The sequence below is a fragment of the Lepisosteus oculatus genome, chromosome 1, assembly GCF_040954835.1.
Source record: "Lepisosteus oculatus isolate fLepOcu1 chromosome 1, fLepOcu1.hap2, whole genome shotgun sequence".
NCBI classification, from domain to species: Eukaryota; Metazoa; Chordata; class Actinopteri; order Semionotiformes; family Lepisosteidae; genus Lepisosteus; species Lepisosteus oculatus.
The window spans coordinates 5,024,854-5,050,300 of NC_090696.1; the positions used below are offsets into that span (position 1 = coordinate 5,024,854).

General features: G+C 37.4%; 1 long non-coding RNA gene across 1 annotated transcript in view; it reads left to right on the top strand.

Annotated features, from left to right (window-relative positions):
* Window positions 1-25,219, top strand: part of LOC138241239 (uncharacterized) — a 43,967-nt gene extending 18,748 nt beyond the window's left edge. The window contains exons 3-5 of the long non-coding RNA XR_011190427.1: window positions 20,805-20,930; window positions 21,635-21,721; window positions 22,531-25,219. This is a non-coding gene — a long non-coding RNA (uncharacterized lncRNA). The remainder of the gene's footprint in view (window positions 1-20,804; window positions 20,931-21,634; window positions 21,722-22,530) is intronic.
* The last annotated feature ends 228 nt before the right edge of the window (window positions 25,220-25,447 follow it).

Consider the following 25,447-nt stretch of genomic DNA (forward strand, 5'->3'; position numbering starts at 1 on the left):
AAAACTGTCGTGACCTGAGACTGTGGACATTCCAGTTCTAAGACACCACCAGTATAACGCAACAGGACATTTGAGTGCTGTGAATTACTAGCACCACGGCCCTTAGCAGCACCAAGCAGAATTGTAGTAATAGATAGAATTGCAGGGTAGATACAGCAGTTTGCTTCTCTTTCTGACAATCTGAAGGCACAGAACAGAATACCTAATGAAAAACCAAAAAGTCAGCAAACACTGAACCATATTGCCTTAAGAATAATGTCATTACTGTGTCTAATGCTATTAAGTTCCATTATTTAAACCAGTTTAAGAGCATCTATCTGTTGTAAGTCTCCTAAATTACTTTAGAATTCCTGTCACAATCATGAAGAAATACAAACAGTTTAGTGCAATTACTCTGGTTTTTGCATTGCAATTGCTGTACAGGCCCAGATGTGAAATAAAATCGATCACTTGAGATTGAAGACGATAAGAGGATAAAAAGACTCTAGTTTAATGAAAACATGCCTCTCAAGTTTCAGATTTGAGACAAGGGAAAGAAAATGCATTTTGTAAGAACTTGAACCAGCTCTTAATTCCTAGAGCTGCTTATTTTTTTGTTCCTCATGTGAAACAAAAGATAAAACGCAAAAATCAGTCGACACCCATGTAGAGCCCTTTTCAATACAGTATTTCAATGTCGGTTGACTGTGAAGAAGAGTTAGGACAACATGGTGTGCATACTTGTGATCTTCTCCAGTGTGAGCTCATATTTTATTTTTCAGTTTTGTCCTTTGAGGTTTTGGGACCAAACCAAAATATTTTCTGAAAACCTCTGGAAAGAGTGATGACAAGGAACTTTAAACTCATACATGACACTTCTCACGGCAAACCAGCAAATTACAGGGTGACTAAAAAAGTCTCCAGCAGACGTGAACAGTCCAGTGCTCCAGAAGAACACAGAATATTTGTGATATTTATAGGATATTGTCTGGATATTGCACTGTAATGGCAACTTCATTATTAAGTAGGATATTATGAGGAATCCTTCACTTAAATTTTTTACTAACCATGTCCTCTCATCATCTCTCCATCTCCCTGGGAGTATGCTTGCCTTGTTCTGGGTTTTGTTGACACTACATTTTATGGTTTGTATTAGAAAAGGCTAGGCATGGTCCTGTAGAGTCCTTCTGAGTTTTCTTAAATTCATTAGTGCCTATATACCTGTAACCAGCGATAATTTGGACAGTTAACTAAATTATTGATCAATTTAACTGACTGTAATGGGAGTTGGATAGCCCAGAATTTAACACTCACCATTATTGCACACAGCAGGACATGAACTATCTGGTCCAAAGACAACTAAGAAGAAGACCATTCAGCCTATCTGGCTCATGTGGTAGTTAGTGGCTAATCGATCCAAGAAACTATAAAGAACTAAGCAAAATAATTAAAGTTTCTTTTTTCCAGTCCCACAAATTAGGAAACAAAAACATGTGTCAGAATGCATAGGCTGCAAAGGAACAAGTAAAGGTTTATTCCCTGCTGAAAAGAGATGAAAAGAAACACAATGTTTCAGCTGGGGAGCCTTCTTAAGGTGTCTGCTAGTTTTGGTGACACATGGTCTGTTGTCATTTGGTATTTTGATATTTCAAATCCAGTGGATAAAATACAGAAAGATTGCAATTAAATAAAAACATGCACAACAAAATGCGCAGATACAGAAAATGAGTGAATTATCATTGACACCTCTGCCTCAAAGATATTCTGAGGCTAAAACAGAACTGTCTCTGCCAATCCATATCTATGAAGTATGTAACTTGCTTATCGGCGTAATCTTTTTCTGCTTATTCTAGTTTCCTCCAGAGACCTTTGACATAATGCTTCAATTTATATTCTCCCACCAAATGAAATCATTTCAATGTCAGTGCAGTCCTCTGTAATCTAATGGGGGATTGGAGAGCAATAAAATTTCAGCAAACCTCAACAAAAGAGATTTTATTCATAACTCAATACGCTGTCTGTATTTATCATGAGCACAGTGTAAAGGAGAGGAGATGCTGCAGGGGAGAAATGGATTAGTTTGACAGAAAACAAACAAAATTCAACTTTTTAATTTGTATTTTGGTTGGGTGCTGTTGACATCTTGCAGATATACACAGCACAGGCAAAACAGTAATAAATCACGAACTTGTTATAGATTTATTGCCTGTACATTGCCTCCGTGCACATTAAAATAACAGGTTCTGGGATAGAAAATCTACCTTTGAAATTAAAAAAAGAGGGATGAAACATTTTAACATCTAATCATGTGGATAATAATGTTAATGTGAATCATGTGAATCAAGCAATAAAATGAGGTAGCAGCAGTTTCAGCAGTCACCAGGATACATGCTATGGGTATCTGTATTGTCTGCCCAAAGTGTAGAATGACACCTACAAATTAGGAGATTAGGGCTCCATTGGTTATTTCAGTAGTTCAATAAAATTCGAATAATGATAAAACGAGCTGATTACTATAAAGGGATAACATTCTTAATACTTCTGCATTAACTCGCCTGTATGATTACATAACAGTGCTGGGTGAAGATCAGCACTGTTACAACCTTCCTCACTTACGAGGAATGAACCAGGGAGGAAGCTGTGTCAGTGAAGTTGTGACAGAGCGAGGGGAGGTACTGTAGAAAAGATAAGCACAGAGTTGTTTGCAGCCAGGGAGTATTTAAAGGGGAACAGCAGTGAGAGATTAGAACTTGTCCTCTTCCTGAAATTCTGTTAAATCACACCATTTCACCGTTGGGGACAACAACATCCAAGAATTAGATGTTTTATGAATGTTTGGATTTATTTGGTGGGACTGGTTTGGCTCAACCTACTTGGTTACCAGGTTGCATTCTGGCCATGGGTCGAGAATACTCCAACCCCATTCAGAGTGAGTGAACCCAGGGGCAGCTGCAAGGTGGAGTTGGGATGGAGGAGGGATACCTGGGACAAATGAGAAGGGAGATGTTTGTGTTTGATATAAAGAGCTTATTTACGTAATGATGGTGATTAGGTACAGCCATGTGAGACTGACTTGTTATCCCTCCCAAACTTCAAGAATTAACTTCCATTTATGACACGACTTACCTAGTCCAGATATTTATTTTCCAAGAGTGTTTCAAATGGTACGGTTGCGGTGTAACTGGGCCAAGACCCTAAAGGATCAACTTCTATTTATTGAGAGATGAGTCTGTCCGCTTGCAGATATTTTAATCTTGGACTTCCAGCAACAGATAAAAAGGTGGAAAAGCAGCAACTTCCCTGGCATGGACATGTTTCGAGGCGTATGTGTACAGTATGTGTCCAGTGACTCTTGAAATAGTTCAGTGGTACAGATTAGGTAGCCAATGGTGTGGTTGATTCCTGGAAGGGAACTGATTGTCTGTTTAGACCGAAACAAATTTAAATAAGTATCATGGGTTACTATGAACTGAAAATATTGTAAATAAAGCTTTTTTTTACCAGAAAAGGGAGCTCGTTTCTGTTGATCTGTTTGCCTGGAGGCCACGCAGCTGAAAACTGCTTGAGTTTCTGTGCTAGACAGAGACAAGGAAAGGCGAGTTATCACATCAATTACCTGAAGCAGTTGTGCAAAAAGTAACAAGAGCTAATGGCAAATAAAAAATAGGGCTGGAGAGAGTAGTGAAGGGAACAAAATTCGGTAATAGAGAGTAATTCTCTAAGAAGTCATTTATTCGAGGAGTACAGTTCATATCCTCAAGGCTAAAGGTAGTAATTCAAAAACTCAGTTTAATCTAACAAATAGGTGCTGAATAAGTCTCCTAACACTTTAATAAAACTGTCTGAAAGCAGCTCACACTGCACACAGACCATAAAGAGACACAATTTAAACCTTTATCAGAACATGATGGCTGACCTTGAAATAGGACCAAATGAACCTGGCCACTCTCCCACAAACTTCTGAAGTTTTTCAGTAAAATACTGCCACTGGTTGGCAGTGAATAATGAAAATACAAGAGCACCTGACGAGGGTTACTGCTGCTCCTGTGAAAATTTACTTTCTCATGGCTGTGAAACACATACTACATATTTACTTCATTCTGATCTATAGTAGAGGGTGCTAGCTTTTTTAAAAATAACATACCATAAAATACTATGAGCTTGTGCTTTGGTGATTCTAAAAATCTGAAGTTTTGATGTTTGTCTCCATTTACAAATGAAATTGTTTTTTTTCTCTGAGCTTTAAAGATACTATTTTAGTTTGAGACATACTGTATCATCATAAACACATTGCTATATGTTTATATGAAGATGATTAAACAAATGACCGAAAGTTTTTTGCATAGTTTCTTGGGGTATGTCATTCATGTAGTTCATAAAACCACCTTGTTCATTTTAACTAAACAACTAAAGGGTGTTTAATAAAACCCTCAAAAATTATGCTTACCATTCAGTTTCAATAACACACTTCATGTTTTTGGGCATGGCTAAGTTTGCCTAATGTATTGTGCAGTAATTGCTGAAATCAGATTACTTAGTTGTAAAATTAATGACATAGAAATTTCAGAAATCATTACCTTGTGTGATAACCACTGTCGGCAATACAGGCAGCAGAGTGCTGCCTAATTGAGTGAATGTTTCTGAACTGATGCCTGGGGTATCAATTTCTACTCCTGGACAAGATGAGCCTTGGACTTCCTAAGATACAAGCAAGAATGAATGACTTTGAGGTTGTACACCTCAAGATGGCGGCGTGCATGGACACAACAGCTAATATGGGTCTGGTAAAAATGGTGCTAAATGTTGTTCCTGTGTTAAATATCGTCTCTAGTCCTAATTTACCAAGAGCCTACTATCGTCTGACCCTGCTGGACACTGGAAAATGATGCAAAGACTCTCCGCTGAATACTCAGGCGGAAAGATTAGGCTACCTTAACTTACTGAGAGGATTCTTGCACTGTTCTTTGCACAATCCTGTAAAGTAAATTGCACTTGTCTACAGTATGTCTACACTGTCTATAGCATTGTCTTGTCAGTGTCTTGTCTGTCTTGTCTTGTCTGGAGAACGATATCTTGCTCCTCTGTATACTTGTATATGGCTGGATAGACAAATAAACCTGAACTTGAACTTTGCAGTTGATGCCTAAGTGTTTTATAGGATGGCATAGTTGTCAATAGAAGCTCTGGGACACTACAGTCACATGCATATACAGTACAGTGTGCATTGCTGACAAGGGTTCAGTGACATATAATTTCTGAAAAAGTTGGAATCAGGACTTTTTACTTAGTCATGCAATAAATAAGAGCACTGGTATTCAAATTATATAAATCTCTGAAATAGCATTCTGTGCAAACCCCTATAGATGCTGTGTGTGTTCAATATTTTTATAAAAAGACAGAATTCTAAATAATTCATAATCTAAATTAAGATTAAGAATCTGTAGCCCATAGAAAAATACATTACCAATAACTGATATTGATGTGATGTGTCAATAAACACAATAGGACATCCTTTATTTTCTCATGTGCTGAAAATAAATTAAATTCCATGGTTCAATAGGAGTCTGTCCAAAGTTGTCTCTCAGTGGGAATGGAATCTTAGCATATTAGCATTTCCTTTAGGTACTAAAGCCATGCCCATCTGGGAGCTTTCAACATTGCAGTATATCTAATCATAATCACCTTCAGCTCTATCCAATCATAAATATCATAGAGGGAAATGAGATTGGGAGACCTAAAATTAGTTTTGATATACAATGATGAGAATTTAGATATTTATGAATGTTCTCAAAGCTGCACTTGAAAGCAAAGATTGTTTTTGCTTCCTGCCTGGGCTCCTTCTGTCCAGGATGCTCTTGAAAAACATAATGAGCTTTTCATGGTAAAAGAATTAAAAATAAAGAGCATATTGACATTCACATCATTTACAATGCTCACATAAGAACTTATGTGAAAAAAGGCAACATCAATAATTCTGTGAGTTTTTTTTGTTGTTATCAAAATAGAGAAAGGAAGAGTTAAATTGTGGAGACTAGTAATTGTTTCTCTGTTTCTGCCAATTACGAAACTATTACTGCTAACAACAATAATAACAACAAATTTATTGCTTCTCTCATGTGTTCTTTTTTCCAAGCACTAAAATATGCATCTAAACCATTTAAACTTAAACTTAAACTAAAAAGCAATTATAATCTAAAAGTTATTGATGTGTTAACGACAGTTTACAAACAAGAGGGAGGACGTTCAACTCTGCCCAGTTTGTTTAGTTCTAACTCCTTCAGGCTTCAGGCTATTTGTTGCTTTGGTTGTGTGCTTGATTTCTGAGTGGCTAATTCATATTAGAATTAAACTGCAATTGTTACAGTATCTTTGGCTACAACACAGTTCTGATTTGCTGGAATTTGTTAGGTTTATGATTATTAAAGAAATAGAATTTAAACAGAAAAATCAAACTGGTAGGAACAGAGTTTTTGAGAACAGATTTTAGTGGCACTGAGTTGTTTTTTTGTCTTTGTGGTGTAATTTGGATCGAAGTGTATGAATCAGAGTTTGGAGAAAAATGTTTAAGGCTCTGCTTTTTTATTAACCATTACATTTTCTCTTTGTTCTGTTAGAATAGCATGTATTCTACATTACGTGCTGATTTGCTTTTCTCACGAGATGAGTGATGTAAGTGTAACACTTTGAGGTCATTTCAGAGAAAGGTTTTGACTGTGAAGATGAAAGTTTGTGAATTCCACGAGACTCTAGTTCTCGCATTACACAAGAGGTCAAATCACTTATGCTGACAGAAATCTATTGGGTATGCAAAACCTAGCTGCTTGAACACAATGGGAAACTGAATAAAGTCTATGCAGTGCGTTTGCAGTACAATAATGGAAAATGACAGCATGAAAGAAACATAAAGTTGTTATACAGAATAGGTCTAATTACTCATATGCCTACTTCAGCAGCATTTATTTTAATACACCTCTATATTGTTTCTCCACTTTTACCAGCTGTAAAGAAAACCCATCCAAAATTACAGAAAAAACCCTGTGATTCCTTAAAACATCATGCTTTGCTGGTAAAGAGACAACTTATTCTATGGTTCTGGAGAGCTATTAGAAGAAAAAAATAAAGTGGCTGAAGAAATTATCCTAGTCTACACATTGTACGGTTTCTTTAACGCAGTGAAACTTGAAATGAAATTAAATGTATTTGTTATCTTTAATATTACTGACAAAAACCTTAGTAGTGAAATGAAATGATGATATAATGAGAGACCGAGGTGAACCAGCAGAAATTATTAAAATGCTTGTCCCTTTTTTTGCACTGCATTACTTCCTGAACGAGAAAGTAAAATATTGAATATTGATGCGACGAGGCAAGTCGTCGCACAAGCAAGTGCAAAGGAGATGCAGCTGGTATCCAATGTCCCACAATGCTAATGTCATGGCTTCATGTACAGAGTCCCTAGTCTGTACAGCTGTATGCTTATCTGCAAACACCATTTTGCTGATGGTAAAGCTCACAGCAACAATAACTTTATATAGCAGTTTAAAGCACTCATACTACTGTATTCCCAAGATATAAAAAACATTTAAGACAATGGAACAGAAAATGTACAGTTCAATGCCAAAGAAAGGAAGATGGCAGAGATTATAAAACAATCACAGAAAAGCTTTTCTGAAAAGTTTAGTTTTTAGTGTAGACTTAAAGGCTCCTTATGTGGCTGAATCCCTGGTTTCTTTTGGGATGGTATTTCAGAGGTATGGGGCTTCACAACACAAGGCCCCATCACCCACACAGTGAAAGTGAACAGACGGAAGACAGAGCAAACCAGAATCAGTTTCAGATTATTAAAGAAGGATCAGATTGTGTGGAGTAAAAAAAAAAACATCAGCTGCTTGCTATAGAGCCAAACCTTGTAGAACCTTGAAGGTCAGCACAAGAGTTTTAACGTCAATGTGAAACCTGACTGGCAGCCAGTGCAGGGATCCAGGACAGGAGTGATGGCATCAATTGCATGCTACCCAGTCAGGATTCTAGATGCCAAGTTCTGAACATATTGTTATGTAGCTTGTTAAGTGTTAGAGACTCATGCAAGTAGGATGTTACATTAAACAATCTTATAAAATAAACACGTGATTCCTCTGCTCAGCTACTGGCACTGACAGCATGTCTCAGATAGAAAAAAAAAACCCAAAGTCATCACATTATTTGCACACAAGATTTAAAAGTCAATCCAGAAATGAAGATCACCCTATGTTGACATTTAACATTGATAATAATCTCACAGCACAGGCTTATGTTGACAGCATTATGAGACCTCTGCATCATCCGTAGCTATAACAACACTAACATCAACATCATCCCTTGTCTTTCAACACCACAGTGTTTGCCCACACATAGCAAAGTTCACTCAAGTCTTTCTCCTTCAACCTGTGATCAGCCTCACATATTAACCCTTTGTTTCACTGGTGTTTAACTCAGCTAAGTACAGTACCTGGGAGAAAATTGGCAGTGCAGCTGCAGACAAATCACAGCAATATTCCTCTATACAGTATGTATAAATTACTGGTCAGAACACTGACAGTGTTTCGGACAGACAGATACGATAAGTCAACTGGGTCCCATTCTAAAGTTCAGTTTCTCAATATACTGTTTCAATGTATAGGCCACCAGCTACACTTTTCTGGCCATTTCAAAAATAAACTTTTGCATTATATGCATTTATAGAAACATTAAAAAAAATATTTATCATGTTCTGCAAATTAAACTTGCTTTTATTTCTATTTCATTAAAATTAAATCAAAATAAAATTACAGTATCATCCTTTGCTACTGTGGACATCAACAAGATACTAAGTAACATTTAAGAATAATGGTAGATTCTTTAATTCACTTAAGAGAAATAATTAAACTTGTTAATCAGTGTTTCGTATATATTCTATGCAATCACATGTTTAATATTTTTAAAATTCATATTTTACTGCTAGGATTTATGCAAGGTGTAAGACATTTAAAATCTCTAAATGTCAGATGGTGAATCAGAGGGTAACAATTTAAAAACCTTTAATGTATAAGTACTTTAGTTTTTATAATAGTAGTAACAAAAATAACAACACTAATAATCTTTTAGTATGATTATATAATTACGAATAATCTTTGCTATATTAAAATATGCTTGTTCATTAATTAATTTGTTAAAAAAATAAACATAATGATTTTGTTTTAGACATTAATTTGGTTTTAACTAGGTGAATGGAACTAGAAATATCATGTTCACCAAAGTATATGTATACTGTAGCAAGCCTCACTTTTCTCACCCATGTGAGAATAATTTCTTATTATAGTTAGAGATACCATGGTACTGTACATTCAGTTTTGTAACATTTTTCTATTGAATTATGACAACATCATTAGCTTTAAAAAAACATTAAAACTTAGTTTTCTGATTTTCATTTGCAAAATGAGGATTATATGAGGAATGACACTTTATGTACCAAAAAATAAATAAACTATAACATTAGCATTTATGCCATTAAAACAATTTTCAACTTTACAGGTCAAACTTTACATACTAATTAAACAAGAAAATATAATTCAATTTTGTCAAATTAAATATATTATCAATGCTAAATCAAAATATTATTATAAGAAATCTAGATTTGTCTTTCGATGTTTAAGTATGAAACAAAATCTTTTCTTTTAAGATATAGTTGTTCTCCTACATCATGGATACTTTAAAAAATGATATCTTATGGAAACTTTTCAGAAACTACATTTAAGTCTTGTTCTCTATTAATGTCAAAACTTTACACACTTCTCACGCAATACACGCTATTTGATTTTTCCAGAATCCAACCTTTTTAAAATTGTAACAAAATCAAGTAGGTGTGTTTTTTATTCTGAAACAGCCTCTGTCTGCAGGCGAATTATGAACAGGGAAAAATGAAGTGAGGTTTACTTTCACATTTTCAGAAAGCGAAATCATTTTGTGTTCATAAATTTGTTGATACTTCTGTGACTGAGTCTCGTCTAACAGTTTCTAACTGCCCGGCTTGAATGACAGGTTCGAATCTTGCTCATGAACTGTTTGCTGTCCTTTCTAAACTGTTGTGAGGACTTGCTGATTGTTTGGGCAGAGAAAGAGAACTATATGCGGCAGCGAAGCTTGTGAAATGTGATCCTTCACATCTGTGGGCTCTCTACATGCTCAAATTCCTGGTTACTGTAACTGGAGGATTGTTTTGTTCCACTGTAATGAAAGTTCAATAGTCTTCTGCCCAGGGTTCCATAAAAGTGTCAGAAAGAAATATCTAGATTATCATAACTGAAACTCCAACCATTTCAACAGGTTGTGTGAAACTTGGAGACATCTGTCAGAGACCAGAGCTGTCCCAGAAGGAGAATGCATTAGTTTCAAAAACAGTCGAAAAAACAATACAGTAACCAGTACTGAGTATATAGACATCTGGAGTATTTTTCTAGAATGTGCCAGAATGCTAGAATGTATTTTCAATGAATTTACTTCAGAGGAAATGATTAAGAATTTAAATTATGGCATGCATTTCATAGCATTTCAGACTTCAGTACCAACATGCACACCATCTACTGTATGTGGTGTCCATCTATACCAACACTTGTTGACTGGACCCAATAATATACAGTATACTGTAACTGGAAATCAAGATAAAGCTGATGTGTCATTTTTAACCTAGGAAGGTGAAGACAGCAATCTTGGAGAACACATTTTGAGTGTTTTGTTTGTGTGTGGGTTATGAAACCACTGAATTCAACTTATAATTGTGAATAGCCTGTTCCGACCATTTTGTAATGGGTTAGCTAGCACTTTTATCTGTGCAAATTATTCATTCCAGGAATAAGAAAGGTAATGCTGAAATCCTGCCAACTTGAGTTAAAACGACCATATATTTTTAAATCTGGTTCATATTAGCCTCATATATGTTGTGTTGGACAGAATGAGTTAAAAATGTTAGACTGTAAACAGAGGTAATGCTCATTTGTTCTTTTAAATGTTGTCTATGTCCAAAGCAAGTATTTTAATTGAAAAACTGTAACTCCAATCAAATTCTTATGCAAATGAAGAGCTCTTAAAAAGGTGAGGTCATATTCTGACCCAGCTGGAATTTTGTGGGGTATGCAGTAACTGAATTCAGCACACATTCCAGCATGACCCCAGAAAATTCCCCGGTGGCACAGCACTCTAACAAGCAATGTCAACATGACTTAGCTATCACGTTATAGCATCAAAATAAATACAGTTGAGTTGTTGTACAAATATTCTTTAGTGTTATACTACTTTATGTTTGTGTGCTGCGTGTAATAAAGTCATCCTGCACTCCGGCATTGACACATCGTTAGTGTGATATACTGTATGCACACATTTAGATTATAGGAAAGGATTATAAATCATATATATATCAAAATTCATCTACAAAATATCTGAAAACATCAATACAAATGGATGCCTGACTTGCTATACAGCCTTCCACTGTACACTTTTCTCCTGGATGGAAACTGCAAGTATAAACAAGACATTTGGAACTCAATATACTGAAATACCCCAAAATGTTTCCTGAATGCAAGTGCAAACACACCAGGAAAACCTCTTTTAAATTCACGTTTCTACAAGATGTGACTAACCCTCAGCTCCCAACATTTTCTCTTCAACTGTGTTTGACAAGTTCACATGTATAACCTGATTGAATTTCTTTTTATCTTACTGCAGAGCTGGGCATGTGAAGCGTAGAGACACTGTGCCTACTGTATTCCTTTAATTTTAGTCATTCAGCATGGTGATACAGCATGTGCAGATTTGGGTTGAAGAGATTCTCAATCAGTAAGAAGTACCTTCATAGATCGCATACTGGCGCTACATGTGAAACGCCATTATCACATTTCACTGGTGCTCAGCCCTTGAAGTTCCACATGTATCAAATGATCCCGGTATAATCTTGAGCTTTTGAGAGTGTTAAGGTACATTACACCTGACAATGAGAGTCAATTGCCTTAGGTTAGTCAAAATAAATTGTCATCTAACATGACAGGCAAAGCTAAGCCCAGATACAGAAAAGACAATGAGAGAACCCACCAGAATACTGCGTGCTGAGTGTCAAAGACAGGTACTGGACATACAGGATCACATCAGTGACAATACTACCGTTGGAGAGGAACTGTGAACAGCATCTCTCGGTTTTCTGCTCTTCTCTTTTATCTCATATTGCTGTCTCTTTTAGACAAGCAGTCAATCAGAACACTTGTGTTAGGTTGCCGTCGTATCTCTTGGCCCAGTTCTATCAGAAATGTAATCCAAGCGAGAGAAAAAAAAAAGGCCCTTCTGAAACCTGAGTCACCTTTTTCCCCCATCCCAGCTGCAGTCTGCGCTGAGGGCATGCTGGGATGTGGGAAAAAGGCTCCAGATGTGGTTTCCCCAACAAGCAGGTTGTTGTTGTTATCCTCCTGGCACCTGATGTGAGTTACCACACAAGTGTCATTGCCTCCTGACTGGGCAGTGCCAGCTGCGGGCTGTCAACCTCCTGCCCAAGTCTCTCTACTTGTTGTTTTAACAGCTTCACATCAGGTGAGTCTAAGCACTCTAAGGCTGACATGCATTCATGATGAAAGGCTTCAAGCAAAAAACACAGACTTGAAGGGTGTGTCGACAATTTAAAAACCCTTAAAAACATTCTACTGATCTTATTGCTTTCACTTTTCATTCCTCCCAATCATGTTTCTCTTTGTTTCCCCAGTTAAGCAAGTTAAATCTGAAAGTCTGCTGTATATTTAACCTGTAATTGGTTACAAAACTCCTTTGTTACTAGTCTTTAGAATGGATTTCCTTGCTTTTGTAGTACAACGTTTGTTGAAGGACAGTTGTGCATTTTTTACATTTTGACATCTGGTTCCCCAGTCTTTATAATCTTTATAATAGTCTTTATAATAAACAGAATTTATTTACATTTCAATACCCGGTCTCTCTTAGGTTCAGTCTCATTCTCTGCCTTTCTAAATTATTTTAACCCTTCTGGTAGACTCTGCCCATCTAATTTTGAAATACCCATTTACGCTTAAAAGTTATTCTTAAATACTCATGCACCTCAAAATGGAATGGTGCTGTGGTCACAGTTCCCAAATGCTTTTCTTACTTTTTTTCGGATTCTGTGTGGGTCTTTTGAGTTCCCAATTGGCTTCCCAGTTTACATGGGAAATCCCCCAATAATATGGGCTTGTCCTGTTTTGTATCAAAGCATCAGTGTTTCTCCATTTGATTAGGCTCCCTGTTCCACTAGTTCTAAGTTTTACATTTTCAGTCGCCTTACACACCCTTTCCTACTTGATCCCTCTTGACTTGGGAAGTATGCCACCCAGTTTGCACAGATCACATCTGTTCCAGAGGAAAGCCTAATATCCCATAAACCTAAAACCTTTATCTACACCATGATTTCAACCATATGTTAAATCTTTTAATGTCTGCCTGCTTCCCTGGCCCTCGAGAAGTGACTGGCACATTTGCTGTTTCAAAGAGAGCTACTGTATCTTAGAGGTATCACTTCTAAGTTCTTGGCCTAAGTATCTGGCATAACTTCAGGTCTACCTTTGCCTGTGTCAGCAGAAATGTTTAGCTTCTTCAAGCCCAGTGTTTCTCATCTCATATTTATCATTTAATTTAAGAATCTTCTGCTGCTTGCAAGTAACCCCTGCACTTTTTCCATTAAATGTCATAGACTCAGACATGACTAAATTGTTTGCAGGTTCTACACAATTTACTCATTGTTCTGGTTTGGAATCAACTTGACTAGTTTGCTAGCTATACTGGAATCTAGATCCCTGCTATAAATGCAAGAGCAGTGGTCTTATTACATCAGAGTATTAGGATATGAAGGTAGGATGCTCCACGCAGCCCTAATTACTGCTACGGTATCTACCGTATTACTGCTGTTGCAGTAAGCAAGCTTTACCTTTCTAAATCCATGTCCTGTTCTTATACAGATGATTGTGTATTTTAGTTTTAATCATTGTTTTGGTACCCTTACAAATAATAGGAGACCTGTTGGTCCATAGATACCTTTTCATGGATGGGAGTTACATTAGCTAGAGTATGTTCCTGTAAATGAGCATTACCCCTGTGTTCTGTGGTTGCTGGAACAGCTTTGGAAGTGTTAACAGGCTATGAATTATATCTCTTGTCTCTTTAAGTTCAATTGGTAGAATATCATCATATTGTAATTGGTTTTATGAAATATAAACATATTTTTATGCATTTAACACTTCCTCTAGGCTAATAACTTCTTGAGAAAGAACTTTTCTCAGCATGATACACGTTATTATTTCTTGAGGTAAACACCTACTGTAAATGAAATATTTCCCTTTAATCACATTCTTTATTGTTCCTTTGCTTTTGTAATGATGAAAAAAATGTAATTTAACTTCCATTGCAATATTATTTTCAACATCTCTCTGGGGTTTTCTCATATCCCTTTCATCAATACTTGTTATTAATTGCACTTCTTTTCTTTAACTGTATCCTGTTATTTTTCAATCATTTTGTAAAATGCTTTCTTCTTCAAGAAGATGTATTTGATTTGTTTATTGGATATTTTTAGAGAAGACAAAAGTATAATGTAAAAAGTACCCACATACAATAAGGAACAAATGTGAGCAGTCATCATGGTATGGCAGACTTGGTAACTGAACAAACTGTAGAAATCAAGCATTAATATACTGTGTATAGAGAAAGAAAGGAGAAGAAAAAAAAGAAATCAGAGTTGTGAAAGAGAAAGGCAAAGGGAAAAGAGAACAAGAAGGACAGAAGAGAGATGCCACAGTCTTCAAGGTCTTTCACATGTCTGGGTCAAACTACAAGCTCTTAAAGAAGTTTAGAAATGGCCACCCGGCAGAAAACAATAGCAGTAGAGCCACCGAAGGAGAACTATTTTTTCCAAAGTGGAGAAAATGCATCACATCCCTTATCCAGCGAGTACAGGTGGACACAACAGGTTGTTTCCAATGGAACAAGACCAAACATATCCAGCGAGAAAAGTGGAAATGGTCAGGGTGCCAAATTGAATATTATTTTGAGGATAAGGGATTTTGAGGGACACCAAGATAGCTATTAGGGGTTTATTAAATCATTTGTTTTACTATTACGTTGGCACAAGTAAAAAAACTGTTTATAAGTCATACTGATAAGGGGATTACCTAAGACTGCTGTGAGGTCATGAGCAGGATACAGGAATCAGTTGTAGCTCGTCCTAATCTACTGTATATCAATAATCGCTATACTCTGGCATAACCTTGTCAAATTCACAAATGACTTACTAGAAATAATAGGTGGAGTTGCAAATAGTTTATGGAACACAAGAATTATATGAAGACAGACACAATTAAGCACTGGGAAGATGTATAACAAATGAAATTTAAGTAAGGTGATACTGTATACATGCAGAAAATGTTAAATTCAAATTCAATGATGGGATCATTGAATTGACTGAGAAGCTTAGTCAATAACTACTGTAAAATAAACAATCGTAGCAATCATAACTAGTAAGGATGTCTCCAAGAATATACACGAGCATTTAGTGTTTAGCGTTTAGTGTATTAAGTTAGAGGCATTTGAATATTTTTGTTCTCTGGCACAGCTTTAGTGAAAAAAACAATATTTCAGACACATTTGGTTAAACAAAAATGTATTAACAATGACAATACACACCCTACAGTACACACAGCATAAATATATAACACAGAAGTTTCTCTATTTACAATACAAGTTTACAGACACGTTGCTAGACCACCTAGAAAACCCCAGACTACTACCAAGTAGAGAAGCTGCCTAAACTAAATAGAATACAACCTGCAGTTAAATCTTTCTTTCTAACCTGGATGCCACAAAATAAAGATGAGCCTATCTCCTTCCAATGTCCCTAAAAACACAGACTGGCAAGCTCTGTTATCAAGGTTTAAATACTTAGCTCCAATCAGGTCTTTTCTGATGATGTCAAACAAGGAACTCTCGCCTCACACATGCTTCAAGTTCCTTCTCCTCCTGTCTCCTCTCTCGTGTTCTCTTATTTTTTCCTCCTTTTTTCTTGATCTGATCTTATATGGTGTCTTTCTGGACAGTTGAATTGACACTTAATCATTTGCCCAGAACTTAATTAACTAAGGTAGACTTTATGATCGCTTTGATCACGGGCACTGAACCTCCTACATCTCAGCAAACATCCCCTTTGCTTAGAAGCTGGAAATGTTTGCACTGCTACAGTAGGTGTCACACACTTTATCTAGACGTTTAGAGATGCTTTCTAGTCACCTATAACTGTAACAATGTAGCCCCATCACTGTCTTCATCTAGAGAGTGTGGGTAAGTTACATAAGGCCAACTAAATGCTTGGACATTTTATGAGTGTAGAATTTATCTCTGGGAAAATCTTGTTAATATTAAGCAGTGGATAAATAAATGGAATACAGTGGAATACAATGTTCAGTTTTGGTCACCATATTACACTGCAGATGTTGCTGTTCAAGAGTATGAAAGAGAACTACTGTATCAGGCTCATTCCTGGCCTGAAGGAGAAAATCACAACTGGAAGAGATAAGATTCTGAGGGAACCTGATTCAGGTATTCAAAATACCCGAAAGGCCTTGAATGAGAAAAATTTGAGACCTCACAACCGACAGCGACAGAAAAACAGAGGGACACAAGCGAAAATAATGTTCAGGGAAGTTTAAGACCAGAAACAGGAGGTACTCCTTCATGCAGGGGATTGTGGGAATAAAGAAAAAACTCCCAGGACCTGTGGTGAAAGCTGTTACAGTGTGATACTTTAAAAAAATAAAGAAACAGAATCTTCAGAACACTAAGCTATAAGCAGCCAAAAGAGAAAACATCCCCCTTCTCATTTGTAACCATTCTATGTTCTTATTACTTTGTCAAATTCATTTTTACTAATCTGGTTTTGGCTTTTCCTAAGGTATACATTTTGCATTATGAACTTTGAGTAATGAAATGAACAGATCCTTGAGGTGACCACACAACTCAATACACCCAGGTCGCTTTCAGATAGCGAAGTTGCTCTTACCTGAAGCAAAAAAGTGATTCTAAATGCTGAAAGCAAGTAGTTATGTGAGCAGCTGCTTCAGACTCTGCAGATCAGACTGAGGAAACAGCTAATCGGTGGCAGTGATCTGACAGCAAGCGCTATTGCAAATTAGGGTGATGAATTAGTAATCAGCATAAGATAAACATGGATTCTAATGCACGTACTGCTTAAAAACAAAATGCCAAATTAATAATTAAAATTAAAGCATTATAAAACCATAATTATCGTTCTCAGTGGCAGCTGATAGAGTGAGGCTGGTGTCATTTAAAGGGATTCTTGATTATTTGTTCTGTTAAACACATTTTCAACTGTTACACATTATTGCAAAAAGATATCCCTGGAGTCTAATTCCTTCATTTGTAGTCTAAGGAATTTCTGTTATTCTTTAGTGACAGAAATGGTGACTTCTGTAATCGAATTGCTATTATTACTGGTAAATACTAATTTTACTTTACCATCTATTTTTCAACATACAGGCTTAGTCTGAGTAAGTGCTTGTGGCGAGAGACTCCTATGGTTAAGGAGGCCAACACATTCTGTTTCAGGAACGTTTTGAAATATCTAACCTTTCCTCCATGAATGATCTAATATGTGGCTTTTTCACTACTAATAGATGTTAATCTCCTTTAATAGGTGTTCTCAACAATAATGTGATATTTTAATAAACTAACAATCAATATCACCGTGTAAATGATTCTTAAATGGCACAGTGTATATGGGGATAGGGGTGTGCCGTCGAGTCGGTGTCGACTCATGGCGGCCCTGTGGACAGCTCCCCCGTCACCATCCGTAGAGTTTTCTGGCAGGATCCGGAAGTAGATCGCCAGGCCTTCCTTCCGCGCAGATAGCGCTAGTGTTGTTGCGGTTGTCATGGAAACGTGACCCTCGGCCGCCGCCATGCTGCAGCTGCCCAGTATGGGTTATTAGAGAAACCTAACCTAACCTAACCTGCCCGACGTAGGACATGCACCCGCTACCCCGAGTCTCGTGCTCTAGCAACAGAGCTAGTCGTGGTGCCACAGTATATAAACTATGTTGAAAACAACCACTTTAGGTTGTTTAAGGACAGCTCATCATTATCAAAATTTGGTAGCGAGAACAGCATACGGATTTAAAGTCGGATTTAAAGTCTCTCAGTCATCTCCTAGTGAGGACCAGCACAGCCCACACCAGTAGCAATTAAGTCTACTATGACATCCAGCCACTGTGGACTTCCAACACTGATGGTGGTCCTTGGGAATTCTGTCACAATAACTTCCTCATCTTAGGCCATCGTGAGGCCTGCAACTGTACATGCACACAGTGCAGCAGACATATTCAAGGCGAAGCTATCCATTTGCACGTTTTTTTTCTGTAAACTCCTGTCCTAATGCACTCCTTTGTGTTTCCGATGCTGTTGCGCGTATGTTTTGGTTAATGTGTTACAGCACTAAGGTGCCTCGGTGGTTTTTTGGGAATTTTCTGTCAGTTCTGAGAGATGCATAATAAAGAGCAGACATCCGTGAAACCTCTCCGCCTCAGGTCCGGCTTTTCCCTGGCAAGACAGCCGTGTAGTCCCTCCAAACCTGTCAGCTTGAAAAAAAAATCTTATAAAATCCCAAAGGTGCCATTTAAAAAAAAAGTGTATTTTAATAAATGTGTATTTTACAAATGATGTTCCTCAGCATTTTTTGTGTGAACATTTTAGCTATTTGTCTTTTGCTAACTTTGTGTGCAGAACTACATTCTGAATCCTAATAACTTTACTAAATTATACTGTAGGTGTGTCACATCTGTGAATTGTAGGCTTGAGAAGACAGATCTGCCTAATGATAAAACGTGCTGTCTATTTTCCATCATTTAGATCTTGCCCTACCCTGGGGTGTAACAATAAAAACACAAATGTCAACAGTGTTTTTGCAAGCCACTGAAGGAATGTTTTTTTTTTCACAGCTTGTGATTATTTTGGCAACAATTCCCCATACTGTAAGTAGCATGAAACACCTCAACTCAAATACTGGAATACTACTGCAGTTTTGTAATTCTGCAATCTCTCAGTATATTGGTCTATGGATAGCTTGGGCGGGCTAACATACATGAATGCAAGGCTTGATGAACTTCTTTCAATCCAATATCCTTCTTCTTGGGAAAGTCTATCACTGCAATTAACTGTGGCCTCACGGAGAGAATGTTTTAGAATTCCATCTAAGGCCAGGTGAACGGATGAGCATTTTTTATGATGTAACCTGTAGCTGGACTCAGTTGTCCACAGGTGAGAAAATGCACAGTAGGTTGCTGATTTAATGTATAGTGGAGCCATGATTGATTGAAAAAAAGTTTTACTCACATTATCACAAAAATACAGGTCAGGAAATAACTGAGCTTTGCAGCACAGCTTTGATAACGGAGTAATAGTCAGGCCCAGACATACACAAGACAAACAGAAATGTATTCTAATAAAAAACACAACCTCACAACACACAAAATGCTTACATCATGGGTAGATAGATACAATCAATGAGTTGCGGAGACCTATTTTCTGAAGACATGGAAAATGCATAATTATATATAAACTGAGGACCACAAACATCTTAACAGGTTAAATAGAGAGAATCTGCATGCTAATAAAATTAATCCAATCCAGGACTAACCCTCCCTCTCTAAAAAACTCATGGGAATAATTTTCCCTATTCTAACAATCCATAACTGTAATAAGAAAGATATCTTTAGCTTAGGATTCCACAACAGAAATACACAGAATTTACAAACACATAACACAGCAAGCTCTCTTCTATGATAAAGCACAGTCTGGATTCTCCTCAGCATTCAGAATACCTGGGCAGAATCCGGTTCCAAGCCTGACTGGAAAGACGAGCTCTCCCAAGGCACAGGTTTAGATGATACTGATGATGAGTAATGATGATGTTGCTTTTCTCTTCTATTTGCCCTCTTCTTTGCATGTCTGTTCCTATATTTATGTTGTGTCTCGTCCCTACAGAGGCCAGTTTAATGACTTCAATAGGAATGGCCCGGTCACTGTTGAATGTGACCATATTTTTAATATAGTAGTCTTAATTATTTACAGTGAAGTTAATTATCCTCAGCATATTTTAACTCTCCTTTTGAACATCATCTTCCTCCATTAGAAACATTTTATCGTTTGTTAAAATAATAGGTGTCCCATGGAGGTAGAGAAGAGGACCGAAGGAGACTGAAGTATTCTTTCTTATTAACCAAAATGTAATGTATGGGCAATTTCAATCAGCCCTCCCTTTCAAAAGCTCAGCAATTAAGGGCACACTGGCAGTGTTTTAGACAAAGCATAGTCCCTTTGGACAAATGGAAAGGATGCCAGGGGAGGCTAATTTCTAAAAAGGTCTTCTGCATGTTTTATTCGTTTCTCTAAAATATGAACATACTCCAGAATGGTCCCAAAGGGCCTTTTACTTCAGATGCACTATCTAGGGAGAGACTGGCTTTGATCGTCTGAAGCAAGACGATCACTTCAGAGGCAATTGAGGAGCCTTGTATCATATAGCTACTGCTTCCCCAGTAAGATGCCAGTGCCGCACAACTTTGTTAGGATTTAGCTATGAAAGTAAGCTGAGAAAAACAAGATATTGTTTGTTTTTCCTTGACTTTCATACAAGTATTTCTTGCTACTCAAAAAGGCACTAATTCTCAGATGAATAATTCTGACTAGACGAACTTCTTTAATAGGGTAATGCATTTCTTGCAGTGCCGGGGTCCCAGGTTCAATTCCAGACCTGGGGTGCTACCTGTTTGGAGTTTGTATGGTCTCCCCATGTTCACATTGGTTTCCTCTGGGTGCTCTGGTTTCCTCCCACAGTCCAAAGACATGCAGGTAGGTCACTCGACGTCTGGGAACGTGGCCCTGGTGTGAGTGTGCCTGTGTTTGCCCTCTGATGGACTGTCCGGGGTGTGTCCTGCCTTGTCTCGTGTGATTGCCAGGACAGGCTCTGGGTCCCCTGGTGACCCTGAATTGATAAGCGGTTAGAAGAAGGGGGGATGGAAACAAGGAAAGGTGTAATAAAGCATGTCTTCGAACACGTACAGGGTTACAAAGCATCTGGGCTAGAGGGGCAAGTCAGCCACACACAATACAAAGGAAAGGAAGAGACCCTACAAAGAGAGTCAAAATGGGAAAGTTAATGGGGATAAAACTGCATAGTGTTTTTACCTCTACAACAGCATAGGGAAATAAACAAGTGTTTAGGATGAACTAAATGCAGTAGATAAAGGGAAAATGATGGAAAATGGTGCTAAGAGAATATCTCACAACAGTGTTGAACAGCTTAAGTTGAAGAAGGTTATATTTCAGTTTCAAAAGGTCAACGCATATTGAAGCTGTCATTGGCGTGAGCAGCAGCATGAAAAGCAAACACGAAACAAAAGAAGGAGGTTGATTTCAACGATTAGAAAGTTGCTCATTTTTTTATACCTATCGCATCAACTGGAGTCCAAATGAAACAGACAACTACGACGTATCAGATTTACTTCTATGGAATGTGAAGTAACAGAAACTCTCTCCATATTCTAACTTCCAAGACCAGGTGGCGGGAGAGCCCAAGCCTATCCTGGGAAACAGCAGACATAACGTGGGGTACACCCTGGACAGCCCATCGCAGGACACAGGTACACAGATGACACAGATACACACTCACACCATGAATAATATTAATGTTCTAATTTTAACTTTATGGTAAGAGCATTCCAGGCAGACCTCAGGAGGAGGATGAAGCGCGACGTTGCTAAATGGGGTTTCCCCACGGCAAAGGAGCGCTGGAAAGGCCTATGGACCCTGTACAGGGATTAATGGGTTACAGCAAGCGGTAGGGTTTGGAGGGACTCTCATAATAGCGCAAATCCGCCCACCCTTGCAAGGATTGATAACGGACAATCACCGCCATTCCGCCGTTGTTTTAACTTGTGGAGTGTTATTGTATGAGATGTTTTCCTTTTGAGATGTGTTTTTTTTCGGAATAAAGTCTATTTTATAAGAAAAAAAAAGAGCATTCCAGGAAACAGTCATCAAACCATTAGGAAAAGCACATTGCTCAAGAACTGGTAACAGGTTTGATGCCTTTTGTGACCAAATGAATTAGTAGGGCATGTAACATGATATATTTCCTGCAGGCTTTCAAGTGATCATTCAAAACAGAGGCTTAGCCCACTAGTACAGATGCCACTGGTATCTAGGCTCTGGACTTTGCCTAGAGGGCAAACTGATTGTTTGAGAGCAGCCCTGGAAAAATCTTACTTCTGCCATCTGAGTGTGCGTATGTAAGGCGTACGTATGGATGGGATGTGTGAGGGGAAGTAATTCAAATCATTCTAAGACGTGACATATTGCATCATCAAAATGACAGATTACATTGCATCTTAGAATGATCTTCTAGGCCTCCTACAGTTTAGGAATGATTTCTTGATTTTATACATTTCAGGTGACTTTTGTAGTGTTCTTTCAATTACGAGGAAGGCCATTACCACTGGAGTGCTGGGCCCATCTGGGTTATCCAGGACACAGGCAATCCTCCCACACAACAGATCAAGAGGAGGAGTGAGAAGGCCCTTCAGCTACTGATGTAACATGTTATCAACAAAGTGAGCTTCCTGATTGTAACACTCCAACAATACAGCTGTACCCCCTTATACGCCATTATCAAAGATTATCAAAGATTTCTTAATCTAAGTAAAACACCTATCCCAATAACCCTGAAACAAGCACATTCAGGTGAGTTTTAAAAAGAAAACTCATAGTGTACACTAAAGTATTATGTTGATGCAAAGTACAATATTGTGTGGGCCAAATATTGCAGAAATACATGCTTTCATTCTCTTATATTTTATGCTAATACTTTACGTGAAGTGTCATACAGTATGTGTGGATGTTAACAACGCTAATGTGTTCTGCTGCACTGCTTCATACCCAAACTCCACCGCCTTGAATATTCCTACCGATATAGTTAATTAATGAATTGGCGTGGTTCTTCCCCCCAGTAATGGCAACTGCAAGTTGCAATCCAGGCACAAGACAATAACAGCCACATGTGAAGAACATAGTCATTAGAATAAGAAGTGAGAAATGTAATAGCACTAAAAATTGGCATTAAACTCTCCTTTTGTGCACTACTGTGTAAATGGAGGGGTTATGCACTTGGGGGGAAAGGGAACACAGGAGGTACAGAATGGCATCAGATGGTATTTACATGTGAAAGTTAGTTTCAGTTTTTCATATAAACGACACATACTGTATCACATACTGTATATCTCATATAAATAAGAAAATACACTGTCCTATGCTTTGATGATAACATTTAGTAGAAAATGTTGCAAAAACATCTTCAAAGCTTAAAATGCATTTGCTCTTTGTAATCTAATGCCAGTAAAGTACTGGATATTAACACAATGTTTATTCTAACCTTCTGGCAAGACCATTCATGCAGAAGTCATTTATTATTATTGCGGCTTCCTCATCTCCTGGTGAGAAATAAAGTCCCTGTGTTTGCTGGATGCAGGATGTCTCAACTTTCAAAACAAAAGCAGTATTGAAAAAACAATAACCGCTAAATGGAATTGTTTCTTGCACACCTTATGGTGAATTATTTTACCAAGTAATGAGAGTCGTAATGTGTTCCCAGAGAGTGGAGTGAAGCTAAAGAGGCATATACCTACATACCATATTACATTATTATGTATTACTCTAAAAACAAAATAAAAAATAATATCATGCATGAATAAGAAATGCTTTAAATCATAGCCTCCAATCTATCAATACCTTGGATACATTCCCTCTCTGATTGCAAAGTTAATAAAAACCCTGCTTAACAGTATGTGGAAGAGCAATACCAGTGAATCTAATAAAATTATTTTATTAGCATAACACTAGGACAAACCCACAGAGAACAGTCATTTTACCTGCAGCTTAGTCATTTTTGGCGATGTACTTGTTACTAATGCCTCAGACATATTATGGCAATTGACTATAACGTTTATTTGATTTGCACAATAATTACATGTTTTTTATCATTTCCTAATTATACATTGTCAGAACTGTGGAGATTGAAGTCCTGCAGTAACGTTAGCATGCATCATTTTTTTTTTGTGAAGTTATGACTTCTCCTTAACAAACATTAATGTGGTCTCAGCTGAAGCAAGCATAATTCAAAGCAATTCAATAATGCATCCGCCTAATGCATCGGAACTCAAAAGAGACGTGGCACAAAACTGTATGAGGCCTGTTTTCCACATATATAAATAGCTCGAGTTTCTTAATTCCTATTCAATATAAGTTCATTTTAAAAACCAGGAGGAGGGAAAAGCACACAATTAATCATCTGGTAGGTACCGCCGTGTACACCTAACACAATTTTCCAATAAAGAGGATAAAAGCAGCGAGCAAATATCAAGGATAGATGACAGCCAAGCAGTTCTCATTTCCACGCTCTTGCTGTCAGACTGGACAACCCTTGAGTGTCCAGCTGCACAATGTTTTTGCAGTCTCACAACTTCTGTTTCTATTTTTCTGAGTGAGATCTGTGTTTCCAGTATTAATAATACATCACCTTTGTTGTTCAGGCTTGGATTTTCAGTAAGCATGTGTGTAGGGCTGAAAGCAGCAATTAAGATAGCTTTCAGCCTCAGCCCCCAGAGTTTTGTTTCTAAAGCTCCAGTTGGCCTTCAGTTGTCTGTAGCATTAATGTTTAGTTGAAACACAACTTAGCGCTGCCATGTTTCTCAAGGGCATAGAGCTTTATTTGAAATGGATGAGCAAGTGCACCTGAAGGTGAGTTTTTTTTGCTTTCGTTGTTGTGTTTGTTGGGGTTTTTTTAATGCCTGCAAGAAAAGTCATAAAAAGGAGGAGAAATGTAAACAAACAATAATGTGTTCCTTCGTTTATCCATAAACATTTAAGAAGAACATGATACATACATATCTTTGAAAGTTTTATAGCACTGTCACAGTGGGTTCTTTACAGACACAATGGTACTGAAAGTGCAACAGAAGACACATCTAATCATTTTCATGTTTAATACTTGTGGGGCTTTGCTGTACTAAGGTGTCCTTTGTAAGAAGATTCATGTAAGTTTGGATTTTATCAGGTTTTAAATAAAGCTTATTTTAATGTGTAAATAGTCTGGTCTTATTTCAAAATTAATGCAAAGAGAGGACACAATAATTTTCCAGTTTATTCCAATGTATTCATATTTGTGTACAGTCCGTTCTTGAATGAGTTGAGTTAACAGAATAATTGATTCAGCCATGGGTAAATAATCAAGCTGTATAAAACCCTTGCCCTAGAATGGATGGGAAGTCCAGTATTTGACAACCCTTAGGATTTTTATAGACCTAGAGAACACT